Here is a 19,358-nt window from a genome sequence, read left to right on the forward strand (position 1 = left end):
TGCACTTTGAGAATAAACCATAGCGTTCATCCCTCGCTTTTACCAGTCAAATCATGATTGTGAAAGGTTTCTTTTATGTTGTTTGTTATGCAGATTCTTGTTCAGTGTCTGTTATCTTGTTTGATCTTATTTCATATTTGTTTCTTTTTTGTTTTTTTTCAAATGCCTACTCCTGCCTAAGGCCTGGTAACAAGGCTGGCAGTACTTGTAAAGTAAATGAAATAAATAAAATAAACCACATACAGAGCTTCACTTACATCGATTCCCACAGTGCGTGGGTCAGCAGCTTATTTCACAGGAGGAAGTATCTACAAATTTCCTAAATAAATTCAATTAGATTCTGAGGTTTCACGTGCCGAAACCACGATATGATCGTGAGGCACACCTTGGAGGGGGACTAATTAATTTCAGCAACCTAAGGTTCTTTAACATGCACCCAATGCACGGTAGATGTGTGTTTTTGCATTTGAGGGAATAACAACCTTACTACTCCTTCTGTCACGCAAACTAGCGCTTCGAGATGCTTGGCGTGATTGGCGTCGCACAGTAACACTGTACTTACAGAAATGCGAACGCACCAGTTTTCCCCCATACTTTCCTCCTGACAGCTTGCGCTTAGAGACGTTATGTGACATTGCACCACTTTCTAGATCGGCGCATGTCGGCAGCAGAAACGGGTTGCCCGGCGTTGCGCGCTGTGTACCCTTACCACGCATGACAAAAGCGACGAACACGTTTGCGACAAAGTTCACGCACAGCCACGCGTCTCGCTGTCGTGCCTGCACTGGATTGCGATGTGCCGCCGTATAAAGTCGCGAAAAAGTACAACGCTTAAACTAGACAAAAAAAATAACATAGAAACAAGGAAATTATGGTGCAAAACAGTATAACCTCCGCTTATTTTGACAATTTTCCTCGATAGTATATGTTTTCTGTGCCCGAAACACGGGGGTATCAATGAACACGATCAGCATTCTTCCTGTCTCAAGACTGCTGCGAACACAAAAATAAATAATTGAATGAAAGACATTTGGTACGCTCTTTCTATTTAACGCCGTAGGCAAGCAGCTGTTTATAATATGCAAATGTTAGCTACTTCGCTCGAACCGGTTGTTATTCCCGTTACGCTTCATCTCTCGTCTGAGTGCGATGGGACTCCTTGGCAGAGATAACTTTCGGTGTTCACGCTTTTTGTGAATAACTACGGGTAACCAGCACGGAAACCCTGTGACACAATAGCAGCGTCCTGACACACAGCTTATAGCGATCAGAGGAGACACTTTTCAGTTTGACATGCAGCGATTTCACGTCCACAAATTCACTGCTCATTGTGAAGCAAACGCGTCCAACTCCTGACCTCCTGACGCTTAGGCCCCTCGCAACACACATGGCCATGGACAGATCCGGGCTCAACGCATCAGTTTAAAGCGAACGGCGAAATGTGTCGTGTTCATGGCCCCTCTACTAGACGGCGGCAGCAAAATTTCGTTGCAGAATGAAACTGCCATACAGCACATCATCGCCAGCGCTCGTTCCCCCCCCCCCCCCCCCCACACACACACACACACACGCACACACGCACGCACGCACGCACGCACGCACGCACGCATATTAAGACCATGAGAACAATTTTCTTAACGTACAAAGTGCGCCGCCCACGAACACAGTAGTTCAGCTGGCTGTCTTTAACTCTCGGCCACCGTTTCTTCTTTGGCAGGCTAGATCTGCCCTTAAAGTCTCTTCCTAGTCCATTTTAGTTTTCGCCACGCAAGTGGGCTCGAGAGCTTGCTTTGAGTTACGAGACAGTCTGCCGAGAGCACCAGGCCTTCGCGCAACAGTACTTCGCAGTAGCTTGGCGCCTCCGGGTTTCCTACCAGCCGAGTCGAAGAGATAGCGTACCGCTGCGCGCTTATTATTTCCCGGCCACTAATGGCGGTACAGAGAACTGGGAGACTTACGAGACGCGAGCCACGATTACAGCTCTCCTTCAGGCGCGAGCGACAGTTGCCAGCTTCTAGCCTCGGAGCACCCGATGACGTCAGAGCACAATTTATCTGGGCGCCGTGTCACGTTTTTCTTTTATCTTGCGGACGCGTTCATGCCCGGACCGGTCGTTGCACTCTGTTATGAGCTCCGTATCTTCTGATACTTTTGCTACCGCGTGCTCTTGGTCGAAATGAGAGATAGGGGCATCTTCCATATATTTTATCGCTGCATCTTCCACGCACGGAACATCCAGCAAAGCTTGCGTTTCCTTAACTATTTCTTTACGAATAAGCAACGTTTAATGCTGAAACTGATCAGTGTTAGTTCTAGCAATGGGAAGAAATTTCAAGAGGACACAATTATACACTATAAGCTCGCGAGAAGACGCTATCCACCCCGTGCGAAGTGTTCCATATTTAGTGACGAGCTTGAAGCTCACTTAATTTTTTAATGCGAGCACAGAATGTGGCTCATGAATCGGAAAATGCAGCGGTGTCCCTGGAGGTGATACAAACAGTCACGTGGTCATAGCCGATCAACAGGACATGCGTGCCACTTTGGCACCAGGGATTCCTTGAAGCACCCCCCGATGGCGTGCACTTCCACGCATCCACGGCAGCGGCGGCGCTGGCCATGCGTGGGAAAAAGAAAAAAAAAGAACCAGAAAGCTCGCCTTTGCGCATAGCGTTCACCGCAAGCGTTTCCCAGTAAAGATTACGTAAGCTGCAGTGGCCGGGAAGCGTAAAAAAAAATTAAATTGTCGGGTTTTACGTGCCAAAACCACTTTCTGATTATGAGGCACGCCGTAGTGGAGGACTCCGGAAATTTCGACCACCTGGGGCTCTTCAACCTGCACCTAAATCAAAGTACACGGGTGTTTTCGCCGCCATCGAAATGCGGCCACCGAGGGCGGGATTCGATCCCGTGACCTCGTGCTCAGCAGCCCAACACCATAGCCACTGAGCAACCACGGTGGGTCGGAAGCAGCAACTCTGTGGCCGGTCGATACAAGGTATTGCAGAGTACAATTTCTAAAATTATTAAAGGCTGCCAGTGGAAGATAGCACAGTTCTAGTTAATGAGGTGGTGAACTCGAAGCGCCGGACACTACTTGCACAAAAAATTGAAATACATAATCAACTAATTAAAAAAAGTTCAGTAATTAACTGTTTAACTAGTTACCTTATGCCCCATATTGCAATTTAAAAATTCCAGTCTTGGAGTTCGCAAGGCGGATCTACTAGGAACGATTTCTCTGGATGACACCAGTTTGGAGATATTAATTCTCGAACTTTACGGAGAAGTGCATTGGCGTTCCACTTACTTTTCTGCTTGAATGCATAAAATGACGTTTTGGTAATGAAATAACTGGAACGCCAATGCATTTCTCTGCAAAGTTCGGGAATTATTATTTTCAAATTGGTGTCATCCTGAAAATTCTTTCCAAGTGGATCCGTCTTGCGAACTACATGGCTAGAATTTGTAAATTGTGGGAAGAGGTTTATTAGCGGCTGCTTATGCTAAGGCACATCGACCTGGAACGGCGAGATAGCCCGAAGCACTGTCCAAAAAGACGCCAGCAATCAACAGCGCGAGCAGAACCGCGCGTTGGCGATGCGGATGTGCCGCGAGACGCGTCTTCTTCACAAGTGCATATGGGTCATAAGGTAATTAGGTAAAATCATAATTACTAAATATATGTGAATTGTTTGATTATGCATTACAGTTTTTTTTGTGCAAGTATTGCCCGGCGCTTCGAGTAGACTACCTGATGAACTAGAATTTAGCTATCTGCCACAGGCAACCTTTAAAAAAATTTTGAATGTGTTCGCTGAAACACCCTGTATATAGCGCCTCGCGTCGCGGTGCTGCCAGTCGGTGTGGTGATTTCGGTGAGTTCTGTAGTGCACTCCAATAGACGAACCTTCGACTTCTACTTCTCAGTGAGTGGCTGCGCCCGGCTTCTTTGGACGTTCACGCAAATACGCGAACCAGGCCGAGGCATCACCGTAGTGACGTCGGAATCCTTTCGCATTCATCCATGTAGGGATGCCTAAGTGCCATTGATTTTTTTTTAACTGCGCAAAGAGAGAGCGAGAGAGAGATAGCAATATCAACCATATCTACAGACGCCTCTTTGGGCGAGCCGTCGGCGCTAGGACCACACTGGCATGTGGTATTTTGGGGTTAGCGAATTCTTTCAATGTGGTGAATGTGTGCCACGAGGAGTCAGTTCAATTAAATTTGATTTGCTTTTCTAGAAACGAGGAGCCAGAACTAAAAGCTTAAGAATTATCTTGACACGGGTTCAGATTCCCTACAATGTGACAACCACAGTGCAGGCATCATAATGCTGATAAACAAAAAAACACTTCAGTAGTCTTAATACCAAAACACTAAAGATACAGTAGGCTGTATATATGACTATAAAACATACACTAGCTTGCGCGATATAAACAAAAGCTATACATATGAATATTAGAGGCAGCTTCCAAAAGGGAAAAAAAACGCCCGTGCAAATCAGCACGTATACATTTCCACAGATAGCCGCCATATAAATGGTGTCCCCAGAGGTTTCCGAGTGGAGTGGTCCACCTAGAAGTAATGAAGGGATAGAAGAGAAAATATAAAAGTATGGCATCAGATGGCTTATAATTTTAAGGATCGCCCACTTCTCTCGTATCACATAGCTAAGAAGTCGAACGATCACTGTGGTACCTTAGTTTATGAATAAACTCATGGCGACAATTTTTTTTCTTCACTAATTGATACTTTGCCAAAGCTTGTTGGCCAGCATGAGCAGCGAGCCAGTATTTTGAGGTGCTAGTTGCCCGGCGCGTCAGAGACGGCCAGAATGGTTAGGACGGAGTGGGATCGGCAGCTCACCAAGCTCAACAAAGATATGAAGTTATTCGCTACCTTCAGATTTTAATTTCGCCCCGAGCGCCGCGCAGCCTGTCACTCTTACGGCACCTCTTTTATCGACACATTGCGCCGCCCCAGCAGAGCTAATAGAATCCTGCAGTATCGGGACTTATATACTCGTTTTGGCGGCCACCGGGCAGCCCGGCAGATCGCTCGATAAGGAGGGAGGGCGTTGTGGCAGAGGTGGCCCCAGTTGTATACCCGCGTCTGTTATTGGCGGTCCTTTATTGCCTTGGGGGGGATTAGAACGGCAACAAAAGGCCACCTTTCTGACTCCCCCTTTCACTCCTGGAGCGTCCCTGCTGACCCGCAAGAGCAGGGTCGCGAGTGACGAGGTAAAGGAAACGCAGTCCAGAGGCCCTGGACACCTTAAGGTGTTTCATTACCCGAAGTGGTCCTGGCCGACGGCACGTTTCGAAATTTGAACGGGATATCAATCTTCGTGCGCCTCCGCCGACCCGTACGCGCCGCCAGCCGCTGGTGGCAGAGTCGCGATCGAAAAACCACCGTCCGGCGTTGCCCAGTCGGCGTCGGGCCCCGCTTGCACGCGCGCGACCCCACCGCACCACTTTTTCGTTCGGTAGACTTTTACGCTCGGCGCGCAGAAAGTACCACGCTGTTCAACCAGGGCGCACCCCGTTTGACATTGGCGACGCGCTGACTTCGATCCACGCCAACAGCAGTTCGAGAGCTATGTCGGAGGACGTTCATTGAACCTGCGGATCTATGAATGCGCGAGAAGCCTGCGCAATTTCGCTAGTTGATACTGCACTAACTAAACAGTTGAATTTTATCATAAGGCGCTACCTGTACCGATATGTGTGCACAGCTCAAAAGACGAGGACTGAAGGAAGAACACAACACAGGTGCTGATTCAACTGATCCTTATTTGCGAAATCGCCAGAACTATACAAATGAGCAAAAGTAACGAAAAACAACGTTTGCATCATGTCACACATGAACGCCTATAGCATCACAGCCAGATACTTGATCTCGTTTTTGGTGAGGGCAATAGACGGCATGCTGATGCGAAGGTCACCCAGCCGCTGTATCTTGTCAGCCTCTATGATTTCACGTGTAAGCTGTTCTCGGCGTTTGGAGATTACGACGATTACAGTTTTCAAATTCAGGATCATAAGGGCAGTCTCGCAAGTGAATGCCAAGATGATTTTGCACGGCGGTGTAGACGTTGTAAAAATGCTCTTTCAATCGCTCATTTAAAAATCTGCCTGTTTGGCCAACGTATTTCTTTCCGCAAGTCAGGAAAATGGTGTAAACCACACCGAAGGCGCATGCTCCAAACTGCTTTCTACGGTTAGTAGTGCAAATATTTCATCGTGTGGCATGAGCATTCACACGCCTGCAGAGCACTGATAATTTTTTCGGGACAGAAAAAAAAAAACAAGTTTAACATCTACGTTACTGCGTATCTTCTACAAGCTGTGCGATATCTTGTGCAAGTAAGAGAGCACCGTGACTGACTCATTGTCGCTGGCAGCGCAGTCAGCTGGTGCTTTGTCTGCCAGCTTGATTTTCTTTAATAACTATTCTGCTACTGAAAGTAACGAAACCTCATGGTATCCAGCATATGTTAGGCGGGAGGCCTGCACAAGAAGACTGCGCGTTAAAGAGTGGAAGCAAGACTTATTTAGGGCATTTGGGAAGCAAAGGTTTACAATGCCTCGTTGAACCAGCTTAGAATGGCCCGACAAATAAGACAAAAGTGGCTTGTTCTCTCTGGACTCGTACATACAGCACAGGTGATCTCTAGCGATACTAAGTCGCAAATCTAAAACACTTAGAGTCATCTACCGGTAGTTCATGCGTCAAGACAAGTGGCGACAAACACTCGTTGAATTGGCAAAATACATCTGAAACAGTAGGCTTAACACCTTGACCTTCACACGCAAAAAGTAACAAGTCATCCACAAACGGAAAAATTCAACAACTACTCTGTTATCAAGAGTGGCTAGCAAGAAGCCAGTCATGGTAAGCGAGAAAATGTCGCTTAAAATGCCAGAGACAATAAAACAGTCGCGGTGATCCCTTACTTCCACAAGATATCGCACAGCTTGAAGAGGATACGCAGTAAAGTAGATGTTAAATTCGTTTTTTCTGCCCCGGAAAAAATTATCAGTGCTCTGCAGGCGGAAGTTCGAGAGGTAAAGGAAAGGCGTGTGAATTCTCATGCCCCGAGAAGAAATGTTTAAAGATAAATTATGGGGTTTTACGGTGCCAAAACCACTTTCTGCCAAAACCTCCACGCCGTAGTGGAGGACTCACGAAATTTCGATCACCTGGGGTTCTTTAACGTGCGTCTAAATCTAAGTACACGGATGTTTTCGCCCCCATTCAAATGCAGCCCCCGTGGCCGGGATTCGATCTCACGACCTCGTGCTCAGCAGCTCAACACTACAGCCACTGAGCAACCACGGCGGGTGAAATATCTGCACTACTAACCATAAGAAGCGTTGCGGAGCATGCACTCTGGGTATGGTTTACATGATTTCCCTGACTTGCGGCAAGAAATACATTGGCCAAACAGGCAGGTGTTTAAATGAGCGATTGAAAGAGCATTTTTACTACGTCTACACCACTGTGCAAGGCCATCTTGGCATTCCCTTGCGAGACTGCCTTTGTTACCCTGAATTTGAAAACTGCGTCGTGATCTCCAAATACCAAGAGCAGCTTACACGTGAAATCATAGAGGCTGACAAGATACAGTGGCTGGGTGACTTTTACATCAACACGCCGTCTATTGCCCTCACCAAAATGAAGCCAAGTATCTGGCTGATGATGCAATGACGTTCATGTGTGACATAATTCAAAAGTTGTTTTTCATTACTTTTGCTCATGTACATAGTTCTGGCGATTTCGCAAATAAAGATCAGTTGAAGTCAGCGCCTGTGTTGTGTTCTTCCTTCAGTCATCGCCTGTTGCAGTGCGCACGCATGTCGTTATTAAATCGCCAACTTGCCCAAGCTTCCACCCTACCTGTACCGTTTTCTCTGTGTGCGTTTGTTCAGAGTAAGTTTTGTTATTCTGCTGTGAGGCTCACCTTCTAGTCATTTTATAGATCCAATATCACGCCAAACTAATTCAAGTTAATACCAAAATGAGCATATAGGTTTTTTTTTTTTTACACCAAACCCGTCTAACATTTTCGAGACGGGAAACAGCAGATATCATATACGAACAGTATGTTCACAGAACGAGCTTCACTTCACCGAAATAGAGAAGAGAATACTGCAAGTGTGGGGCACGTAATCTACAAGCTATTATTGTCACATTTTATCATAGACCTCAGAAAACAATAATGATAAACTATTTGCGCACTAGGCAAGTGCTGACTTTCACTTAACACCTGGAGTCGGTTGTTCAACTCTGCTACCCATCCACGGCTGCAGCTTTTATGGACTTCCCAACTGGCTAACATCCCTGCCTTCCTATATTCCTATCTCTCTCTCTAACAATTACCTGTAGTTACAGCGGCCCCAGTCCATCCGCACCTCAGGAGGCTGTGCGGCACCGTCCCACCAAACTATGGCCCTTAATGATAAATGTACCACCAAGACCCGAATTCAACATAATGAATGAAACACTTGTTTCGGCTATCTGTGCTATGGTATTTAAGGCGAATATTGCTGCTCAATTTAAGCTAAAAAGTCGATGTACAGGCACGCAACGGGTAACTTGTTTTCGATGCCGAGTAGGCTAGCAATTGTATAAAAACATGCAAGAACTGGCGCGCTCTGGTGACGAGTTGTTTTACTTGAGTAGTTTTGCAACGGAGTGTGCCTGCGTGTATACATCTATGGCTCAGCTGCCGTATGCGAAGCCTTTAAATGCATCTTGAGGTAAAAAAATCGCTCTTTCTCTATCTAAATGTTACGTGGTGGGCGCGTTCACGAGATAACAAAGCCAGCGTAGCCTTGATTGTCTATTCGCTACGTTTTTACGTAGTATAGAGAAAGGTTTTATGGAGTATAAGCAAGTAAATTTTGACTTAAGTGATGTCTTTCTAAGGAGAAGAAAAGATGTTCTTCCTTCCTTCTTCCGCTGGAGATATCCTCGGGCGCATTAAGCGCTCCTTCCATCCTACGAGTAGAGGTCGTTCCACGTATCACACGAATGAAGCGACCAATCCTCCAGCGTAAAGGTGCTCGTTATTTTCAAAAGTAAACTCGGCTGGTGATTAGCGGATGCGTGCTTGGTTGAACCCGCAGTACTCCAACGATTTAGTGATGCTATGTATAGAAATGGGGTTTCATCTTTAAAATGCGTGGTTGTGCGCCTAACTACGAAAATGGATGCGTTCGCCACGTATTTAGGAATATGAGCAAAACAGACGAAAACAACAACGTGGCTGGCGAGCTCTTAACTTCAAGAGGCGTGGAAGAAATGAGGTCAAGGCAGGCTTGTAGAAGAAAGAGCGCACTTCAAAGCCCCATGGATTGTTGGATGGTCTGTTGTGGATTTGGCAGTAACCATAATTTTAACTTAAGAAGCATTATTGTTCAAAAGGAAGCGAGTGGCTCACGATTTTTCAATTGAATAGCTTTCTTGTGCTCCTTCGCCTGTTTTGGTGGTGATCGGACTTTCGCCGCCGATGCAAAGGCGCCGTTGGAAAGGGTGCGTGGTTCCGCGCAACGCCAACTATGATAGCTCTTTGGCGCGCACGTGCTGCAGCTCGAGAGCTTTGGGGCGTCTGAAGATTGAGGTGCTGTGTTAGAGCGCCCGAAAATGACAGCACTCCTCTACCACCTCTCCCCATGTGGGGACTTCGAGCGGAAGTTCCGTTTGTACGTAGGAAAAAAGGATGGCAGTCGCCTTCCATATACCGGCGCTCGTGCCTCTTCAGACAGCACACGTATGATGAATCGACTTTTATGTACAGCCACCTATACTATCGCTACAAATGTGCTGCTTAACGGCTCTGTTATCTACAGAATTACGTAAAGAAATAACAACAGCTACCTAAATAACCTCACTGCAAGAAAAACACACCTTCAAGCGCGTTATTGCTATAATAGGCTAAACAGCAAGAAGCGTTCGGCTATTTGTTTACATTGACAATCATCGTCGGTGGTTTCAGCTAATTTTTTTAATTATTGTAATGGAGTTATTAGCTTGCAAGGCAGCTAGTTTATTCGCTAAAAGTGGCAAGGAGGCAAATAGGGTCTATGCATATGCACTGTTATGCAGGTTTCTTCTTACACGTACTGTAAATAATTTTGATTCATTTAAAAGAATACAGAAGGCCACGCAAAGAATAGCCACAAGCGGTACGTGTTATTGAAAACTGCAATAGTTCGCCGAGCGACAGCAACACCAATGACACAAAAACAGAACGACGACAAAAATAGGGACGGCGATCATAACTACGGCCATGATGACGACGGCACGATAACGATGACGCGACACGATGCTGACACGACGGCCAACCGCTCGCGCTGTTATTATTGATCTTGACGTCTTCAATAGTGCTGTTGTATTGTTTGGCTTGAGTGCATATTCACTGAACGGAATAAAGCAGAACAAGCTCCTTTGCGATAGCGGTCTGCAAAGGACAATGTGTACGTAGTATGTCGGCACAAAAGTGGCGTCCCAGTAAAGCACTCATATTAGCGGTGTTTGATCGGCGCTCTGGTTCAGAGTTAATTACAAGACTACGCCGTTCATCTCAAGCTAAATCTACTTAGATTACAAGACATTGACCACAGCGATGGAGAGAGAACGCTTTTGGCTGCGGTACGCATGCAGACAGTCAATTACCAGCGGATCCATGAAATTATCGAACGATTAATTAATTATGTACTTCCAAAGACTAACACTGTTTCAAGCGCCGATTACGAAAAATATATGTTTGATAAACTTCGAGTGCGCTTGTTTACTAAACTCACCCTCGTTCTACGCCAAGCAGTCGCTACGGCAGCTTCGGTATGGCCCAAGCTAGCCCCTATGTGCCATTTTCCGGCTGGCGCACGAACATCAAGTCCCACATTTATTAAGCAGTGTCACGACACGCGAGTGTGTTTCATCTTTTCGGAAGGACGCATAATTCTGACGGAAACTTGTGAAAACATGTAACATGTTACCATTACAAGGCTAGCATGTACCGCTACCAAGATTTTAGTGCACAAAGCTCCCGTGTTCATGTGAACCGTGCGACTTACTTGACACTACGTCCAGCACCCAAGAGTTGCGATGAGCTATTACTGTGGCGTGCAATGGTGACGGACCAACGGCAAGCCGCTTGGGTGCCTGCTGTAAAAGTTTTTCCGGAATCGGTTTTGCTGTGATCTATGCAACTCGCCATCGACCCAAGCTCGTGGAAACAGCATTTAGTGAAAGGGGTGACGTCTTTCCAATATCTTACCGCATATTATCACGCGTGTTTTTCACGTGCGAAAAGATTAAGCTCGCGATTTCAACGTGTTTCGAAACGCCCATAACGGTGACTCATCTGTAAGCCACAATAACCAAAGGAGAGCTATGCTCTCATGTTTACGATATAAGTAGCCACGAATACGACACATACGCTCTTGCACCGACGTGCTTTTGAAAAAAAGGCAGTGCTGGGGAAATTGGTCCTACAATGGCTACTACCACATTTCTAATTCATTATTCTTACATTTAAGGCGCCAAAAAACAACATACAGTGCACAAGGGAGGGCAACGGGACAGAGCGCTCGGCGCTCTCACAAGAGCACGACTGAGTTTGTATGTATGTGCACACTCGCGCGTGAACGTTCCTGTCAGCACTATAGATCGCTGCCTCATTTGAGAATTACATAAAGATTGGCATACCCATGCGTTCACATAAAGGTCTGAAATGCTCAACTCTCACCACCTGAATAATGAAGCCTTCATTGCCGTAAGGTTCCGCTTTGTCAATTATGCAAGGATTATAACTGCGGCAGCCTTAAGGACATCCTTAAGGACAGATAGACAGCGCAGGAGAGGAAACAATACCATTTTAGTATTTTTGTTGTCGTTATTGTTCAAATAAAAAGCAAACGTGTTTTCTATGTCTAATTTGTAAAAATTTATTAGATGTAACGCTCATATTATATATGAAATATTCTGTTGCCGTGCATCTCTTGCACTTTAGCACATTTAGGCTACATGGTGTTAGGGTTGGCGTCTGACACCACGTGGCGACAGGAATTTCACCCGACCTTCTACCAGGATTCGTCGAAATGAGGCTTGACTTCTCCTGCGATGGTTAACGTCACGCACCTTGCGCACAAAGGGCCTTCTACCACCCAATCTCCTACCACCCGGCCTTCTACCACCCGGCATTCTACCAGGCTTCGTCGAAATGAGGCGTGACTTTTCCTTTCCATGCTCGATAATGCCAGAGGAGGAGGGGCCCTCTCTCTGTGCCTGTCACGTGACATCGACGGAAGCAGGATCCCGCCCACACTTGTAGAGAGCCTATTTAAGGGGCTCCGAAATGTACTTTTATATACTTCATGCTTTTCTTATTTTCTTTCATCTACCTTTGAATAAACCGTGCAAGTTTCGCACTAGCATATCGTCTCGCCCTTGCTTGGTCGCCATGGTCTACCGGATGCCTGCAGCCCGCCGACAACGCCACGATACCCAATAAGTAATGACGGTCGAGCTTCGATAGGCAGGCGCCGCTACTTCTCGGCAGCAGTACGATACGCTACCCTGGAGTATGCAACAATGGCTACTGCAGCTAGTTGCTTTATAATACCTTATGTAAATACAAATTACTGCGCGCTTCATCTGGTAATTTTAGAAAATGTGCACACGCACAAGAAAAAAAACATGAAACATCTGCATTTTAATTTTCATCAAATCACATATTACTCTCCAGATTTGCACATTTTTTTTTCACGAAAGCATCCATGCTGCAAGTTCTCTTTAAAAGCACGTGCAAACAAAAACTACATGATTAAAACATAGCATAAAACAAAAATACAACAACAGCAGCTTCATATTTCCATCTTTTTACTCCGAGCTGCAGATTCAGTGTAGAAGAAAGAGTGATAGCAATGTAACAGGAGTCGCACAAACATAAGCACACCAAATGCATAAGCACACGAAGCACATTCTTGGGGTCAGTTTTAATACATACTTATTATTTTATAGGACACACATGTACAGTAGATATACATATTGAAATGAGATTTAATTACAAAGATGATAATCAGTCTAACCGCAGCCAAGCAGCAGCGAACAGTACGAGCTCTGTCTCAATCGCCGCAGAGGTCATCGGCGTCGTCTGCGAGCTGCCACAGAAAACACAAGGTGCGTCTGCTTCGTTACATTGGCCCCGGGTGTGAAGCGGTGCCATCACGGCACTCTTGAGACCCCGACAATGAAGGTACGGCGATAGTGCGACCGGCTAAACGATAGAGCTCCCAAGTGAGGTGGCGTCGATGATACGGTACGGACCGTGGTACCGTGCAAGTAGTTTAAAAGAAAGGCCAGGGATGTGAGGCGGTATCTAAAGCTAAGTAAGAGAACCGGCAATGAATGTGGGCGTGGCCTGATGACCGTCAAATTGTGTCTTCTGACGCCCCTGATCGTCGCTGGTCAGCGAACGAGCCAGCTGGCGGCAATCTTCAGCGTATCGGGCGACTTCTGAAATTGTAGTGCACTTAGAAGCGCTAGGTCGGTAACGCGGGATAGTATCTAATAGACCGGAAGGCTCACGTTCATACAAAAGAGAAAAAAAAAATGAAATACTGGTGGTTGCTTATGTCGCGGTGTTATATGCGAACGTAACGAACAGGAGCCCTGTGTCCGAATTGGCGTGGTGGAACGAGACGTACATCCTCCACATGTCGCTGAGTGTTAGGTTGAACCGCTACGTGAGACCGTTCGTTCGCGGGTGGTACACGGTCAATTTCCGGGGAATGATGTCGCACTCATTGAGGAATTATATTGCTTCTGACAAAAAGACACGACCCCTATCTCTGAGTGGTTCTCGAGGAGCACCGTGGCGGAGGACGAAGTTACGAAGAATCAACATCGCAACGTCGCGCGCGGTCGCTGCGGGAAGGGCTTCAGTCTCGGCGTAGCGTGTCTGGTGGTAGACGCCAACAATAAAAAACTAGCGGTTTCCATATCCGCTGTATAGAAGTGGGCTATAGAGGTCAATGCCAACGCGGTCGAATGGTCGAGCACGACATGGTAGCGGCTGTAGTGCGCCAGGAGGGCGCTGTGTAAGGGTCTTGCTTGGTTGACAGGCGAGATCGAACGTACCGCTGGACAAACCGGTACATTACACGCCCGTAATATCGTTGACGCAGCCTTGTGAAGAGTTTTCGGCCACCTGTGTGGGCGCTCTGAGGGTCGGCATGGAGGTACACGCAGATATCGGACCGCATGTGACGAGGGATAGCCAGAAACCATTTACGACCGTCAAACATATAGTTGCGGCGGTAGAGGGTATTGTCTCGCACGGCAAAGTGGGCTGGTTGACGGTGTAGAGTCCGTTCTGAAGGAACGACTGATGGAGCGGCAAGGTAGTCGAGCAGCAGGGCATGCGATGGGTCATTGCGTTGCTCGGAGGGCATATCAGTGGCGGTCAGTAGTGACGGGGCTGAGTCCGTAGATGCAACGGAGCCACATCAGGTGTCATCGACGTGCAGGAGCGCGCGTCAGTGTCGGTATGCTTTCGGCCGGAGTGTTATACGACACAACTTTCATATTCCTGCAGGCGAAGCGCCCAAGAGCCCAGGCGGCCCGACGGGTCTTTCAAGGAGGAGAGCCAACAAAGAACGTCATGGTCAGTGATGATACTGAAAGGACGACCGTAGAGGTAAGGCCGAAACTTGCTCAGTGCCCAAGTGATGGCTAAGCATTCCTTCTGTGTGGCAGAGTAATTCAACTCAGCTTTCTTAAGAGTATACACGGCTCGCATAACGACGACGTATTCTTCATTCGTGGCTTTCTGTTGGGCCAAGACAGCTCCAAGGGCGACACCACCAGCGTTGGTGTGAACCTCTCTCGGCGCAGTTCGCTCATAGCGGCGAAGAATTGGGTGTGAAGTCAGCAGCCCGCGTAACTTTTCAAAGGCTTCATCGCATGCTGAGGACCACGCGGAAATGCCTTTCTTTGCGGTAAGCAGATTCGGCAAGGCTGCGATGATAAAGGCGAAGTTTCGCACGAAACGACGAAAATAAAAACACAGGCCTATGGAACTTCGCCGGGCCTTGATAGATGTGGGCTTTGGAAACTCTGCGATTGCGCGAAGCTTGTCGGGATAGGGAAGGATGCCGTCTGTCGAGACAACGTGATCCAAGATAGTTAATTTTCGGGCAGCGAAATGGCACTTCTTCAGGTTGAGCTGTAGGCCAGATGAAGTGAGAAGATTGAGATGCCACGCAGATGGACGAGATGTGTCGCAAAATCTTTTGAGAAAATAACTATGTCATCCAAGTAACCCAAACAAGTCTTCCACTTGTGGCCGCGAAGGAGGGAATCAATCATGCGTTCGAACGTAGCGGGCGCATTGCAGAGCCCAAACTGCATAACGTTAAACTCGTATAGGCCATTGGGAGTGGCGAAAGCTGTTCTTGGGTTGTAAGCCTCAGCCATGGGAACCTGTCAATGGCCAGAACACAGGTCTAAAAATGAGAAGCACTCTGTGCTTTGCAAATAATCAAAAGCATCGTTGATCCGAGGCAGTGCGTAAACGTCTTTTCTTGTAATCCTGTTAGGCGGCGGTAATCGATACAAAATAGAATGAGGCCATCTTTTTTTGCGCACTAGACCGGTAGGTGACCACCAAAGACTTTGAGAAGGCTTAATGACGCCGCGCTGCCGGATAATGTCCACTTGTTCGGTGATAACCCGGCGCTCTTCTGCGGAAACGATACGCACGCTGTTACAAAGGGGAATGTGAACTGGTGTAAGTGGTATGACAGACATTTGTCGTGCGACCCAAGCATTGTTGGTTGCAGTCGAACAAAGAAACGGTAAGTTGGATTCGATGAGATGGCGAAGGGTTTGCGGCGACGGCACAGCCGCAAACGGCTGAAGGCGGTGTTCATGAGACACAAGTTATCTCTTCAAGATGTAAACGAGTGGCGCCATCGTGAACATCAAGATCTTTCACCTTGATGTTCAGCTTGCACAAATGCTAGCGTCTCACCACGCAGTATCGTCACCAGGTACCGGCGCGGATTACATACAGGTATCAAAGCGCATTCAGACCTAACAGTGACGACGACGAACGGATGAAATAAGTCCTTGTGGTGAGCAAGCATGTCAGATGGTGTAAACCTCACAGTGGAGTCTGGTAGGGCAGCACACAACAGAGTCACAAGCATCGATGTCTCTGGAGGTCAATCAATATCAGCATCAACGAAGACTGCGAACACCAAGGTCGGCGCCGACCGATGGTGAGTAGCATAAAGACAAAACACGTCCACTTGCCCTCGAGAACAATGGATGATTGCACTATGACGTGACAGGAAGTCCCACACGAGGACGAGATCATGAAAACAGGATGGCAACACAAAAAAATCGATGATGTACAAAACGTCTTGGATGACTACACGGGCTGTGCATACAGCTGTAGGATGATTGCGCTGCATGCTAGCAGTGCAGAGTGCCATGCCAGAGAGAGAGAAGTAGTGACTTCTTTAGCTTACGAGAAAGATTTTCACTTATGACGCAAGGCGAGCCCCGGTATCGACAAGAGCTTCTACGGCGGCTTACTCAACATGGACATTAATGACATTCTGAGGTGAAAGTTGAGGTCTCAGAAAGTTTGACGAGCTTGCAGTTCTTGCCTCCAGAACTGCGCTAATCCCCCGTAGTAGGTGGTCGACCACGCATAGGTGCAACGACCGTTGACGTGGAGAAGGAGAGCGGCGACTGTCTGAACGGTGTTCTAGATCAAGGGCTCTCAACAGCGAGTCAGTGACATCTCGGCAACGAACCTCAGCGGCATGTTGCGGCGAGTAGCGAAACTGGTTGAAGGTGCCATGGTTAGAAGACATGTTACGATGACAGAAACGTAAAACGTGACCAGCAGTTACACAGGCATAAGCCTGTTGTCTGGCGAGCGCCACGTGTCGGCTCGACGAAGAAGTTGGGATGACTGCCGTGGAACGTGACCAAGGGGAACCCGGTGCGTTGGTCGTGGGACAGAATATGACCACCGGGATGACCTCCGGATTACACCGGCGGAGGTGTAATCCGGAGCGGGAAGGCGGCATAAGAGAGCGGTGCCGTCTGAAATTTGAATATAGAGGCGGGAAGTCGGCGTAAGATAACGGTGCCATCACAGAAGCTATAGTGGGTGAATGGGGGAAGTGCGTCAGATATCCGGGCACGGATGACTTGTTGCACGGCCGGAGTCAGTGTTGGGGCAGACTGCTGGCTATGAGGGGCTAGTGATAGCTGGCAGGTCACTTCCTCTTGAATTAAAGCCTTCAGCTGAAGTAAGAGAGCAGAAGGATCGGCATGGCCTGCGGCTACTGCAATGGTCGAGACGTAGTCAGACTGTGAGACGTTTTGACGGGGAATGTCACGTTGGCGGCACAATTCGCCGAAACTCTGACACAGGTTGAAGAGAATGGCGACGCTGGTTGGACTCTTTTGACAAGCAGCATTTGAAAGGCGTCATGCTCATGCCCTTCAGAACACGTTTGATCTTTTCATCATCCGTCATGGTTGAATTAACGCGGCTGCAGAGGTCCAATACATCCTCAATATAGCTGGAAAAAGTCGCGCCTGGCTGCTGTTCTCGCTGGCGTAGACGCTGCTCGGCGCGTAGCTTGCGGATAGCAGGGCGGCCAAACACTTCAATGAAATTTTTCCTGAATGCGGACCAACTGGGGGGGGGGGGGGGAGGGGGTATGTTAGATTTGTGATTCTTAAACCACAGGTTTACAACGTCAGAAAGGGATAATATGTCGTTAAGTTTCACCTGTTCATCTGACGTATTGTGTACGCTCACACGTTCATAGGACAGCCAGCCTTCGACGTCATCCTCTGTGGTCCCGCTGAGGATGGCCGAGTTGCGCTGTCGGAGAACGCTGGCGCAAGTGACAGGGGGCAGCCATGGGTTCAGTCGGTCCGTTGGTCGCGTCAATTATGGTGTTGGTGGGCATCCTACGGGTGCGGAGCTCCAGCGTGACTTGAAAGATTTAAGCAAGCTCCACCAAATGTCATAACATTCTGATAATCAGTCTAGCAGCAGCTTATCAGCAGCGAACATCACAAGCTCTTGTTGAAATTTTTGTTCCGCAGTGAAATGCCGCAGCCAACTCCGGGAGATCGGCCGTCTCACAATCACTGCACGGGTCATCGTCTTCGTCTTCGAGCAGCCACCGAAAACATGAGGCGCATCTGGTTCATTACAATATGAACAACAGTACATTTTTAATTGCGAGAGGTATGAATATCAAGGCTCCGCAGGTCTAATTACGGCATATGAAATATATACAAGTAATGATGAAGCAGGGCATTGATTTTCAAGCGAGAACATTGGGCTATCAGTCCTCCTTGTCATCACGCGAAGCTCAGTGAAATACCCCATTTTTTTTTTAGCTTGAGAGTGCGTTTACATCCTGCGTTTTGATCTGCTCTGCGCGTGAAAGCATACAGCGCGCGAAGGGGGACGAGGAAGAGCTGTGCGCGGAACATCATGCTATGTATTTCTCGCAGTAGAATGATTTTTTATGCGCACAAGCTTATTCATGGCCGTGCCGCTTCATCATATGGCTCTAAACAACCCGTCTATGAACTCATGTCAGATAAGTCAAGGCAGAGGTAACAAGCAGAGAGAGCGAGAGAGAGATAAAAGGAGAGAGATGGATAGCTGCACATACTTAGTGCACGCGGTCTGCTCCAGATTTCAAAGGCATGGTGATAGATGCCCACCTTACTGAACGCCTCAAAGACCAGAAGTGGCTGTTTGCTCAGCAGTCCTGGTTACAGACTCGACATTTGAAAAATAGAAAGCAAATATAACAAGTTCGCCAAGAGGCTGCTTAGATTAAAATCAGCTGAGAGCATGCGCCGCGTTTAGGTCGTCAGCCGAGAATTGACCTTTCCTGTCGGCGTCAATCAATGCGCCTTCTAATTTCACTAGCTGCTTCATGTCTGGCTGATCAAAGCGCCGCCTCATTTCACTCATAATACGATCGATTGGCTCAAAGTATTATTTGAGTAATGCTGCTTTGGGATCGAGCGCAACTGGAGGGAGGTATTTGCTGCACATATGAAACCTCCGTGGCGGCTTTGCAGGCCTTCCACTGCAAAGCTCATTCAGAGCTACGTGAGTTTCAACAGTGCTCGTGCGCTCCTACAACTCCTTAAAAGCCGTTCCTGACCACAGGCGGCGCATTACGTCGCACAGAGTCTCTGCAGCTTCTTTCACACCTGCACCACGAAATGTTCAGCGTTGGAGTACCCTTGTTAGTTCCTCACACGGACCAAACAGAGCTATG

This window comes from Dermacentor albipictus, chromosome 1, assembly GCF_038994185.2.
Source record: "Dermacentor albipictus isolate Rhodes 1998 colony chromosome 1, USDA_Dalb.pri_finalv2, whole genome shotgun sequence".
NCBI lineage: Eukaryota > Metazoa > Arthropoda > Arachnida > Ixodida > Ixodidae > Dermacentor > Dermacentor albipictus.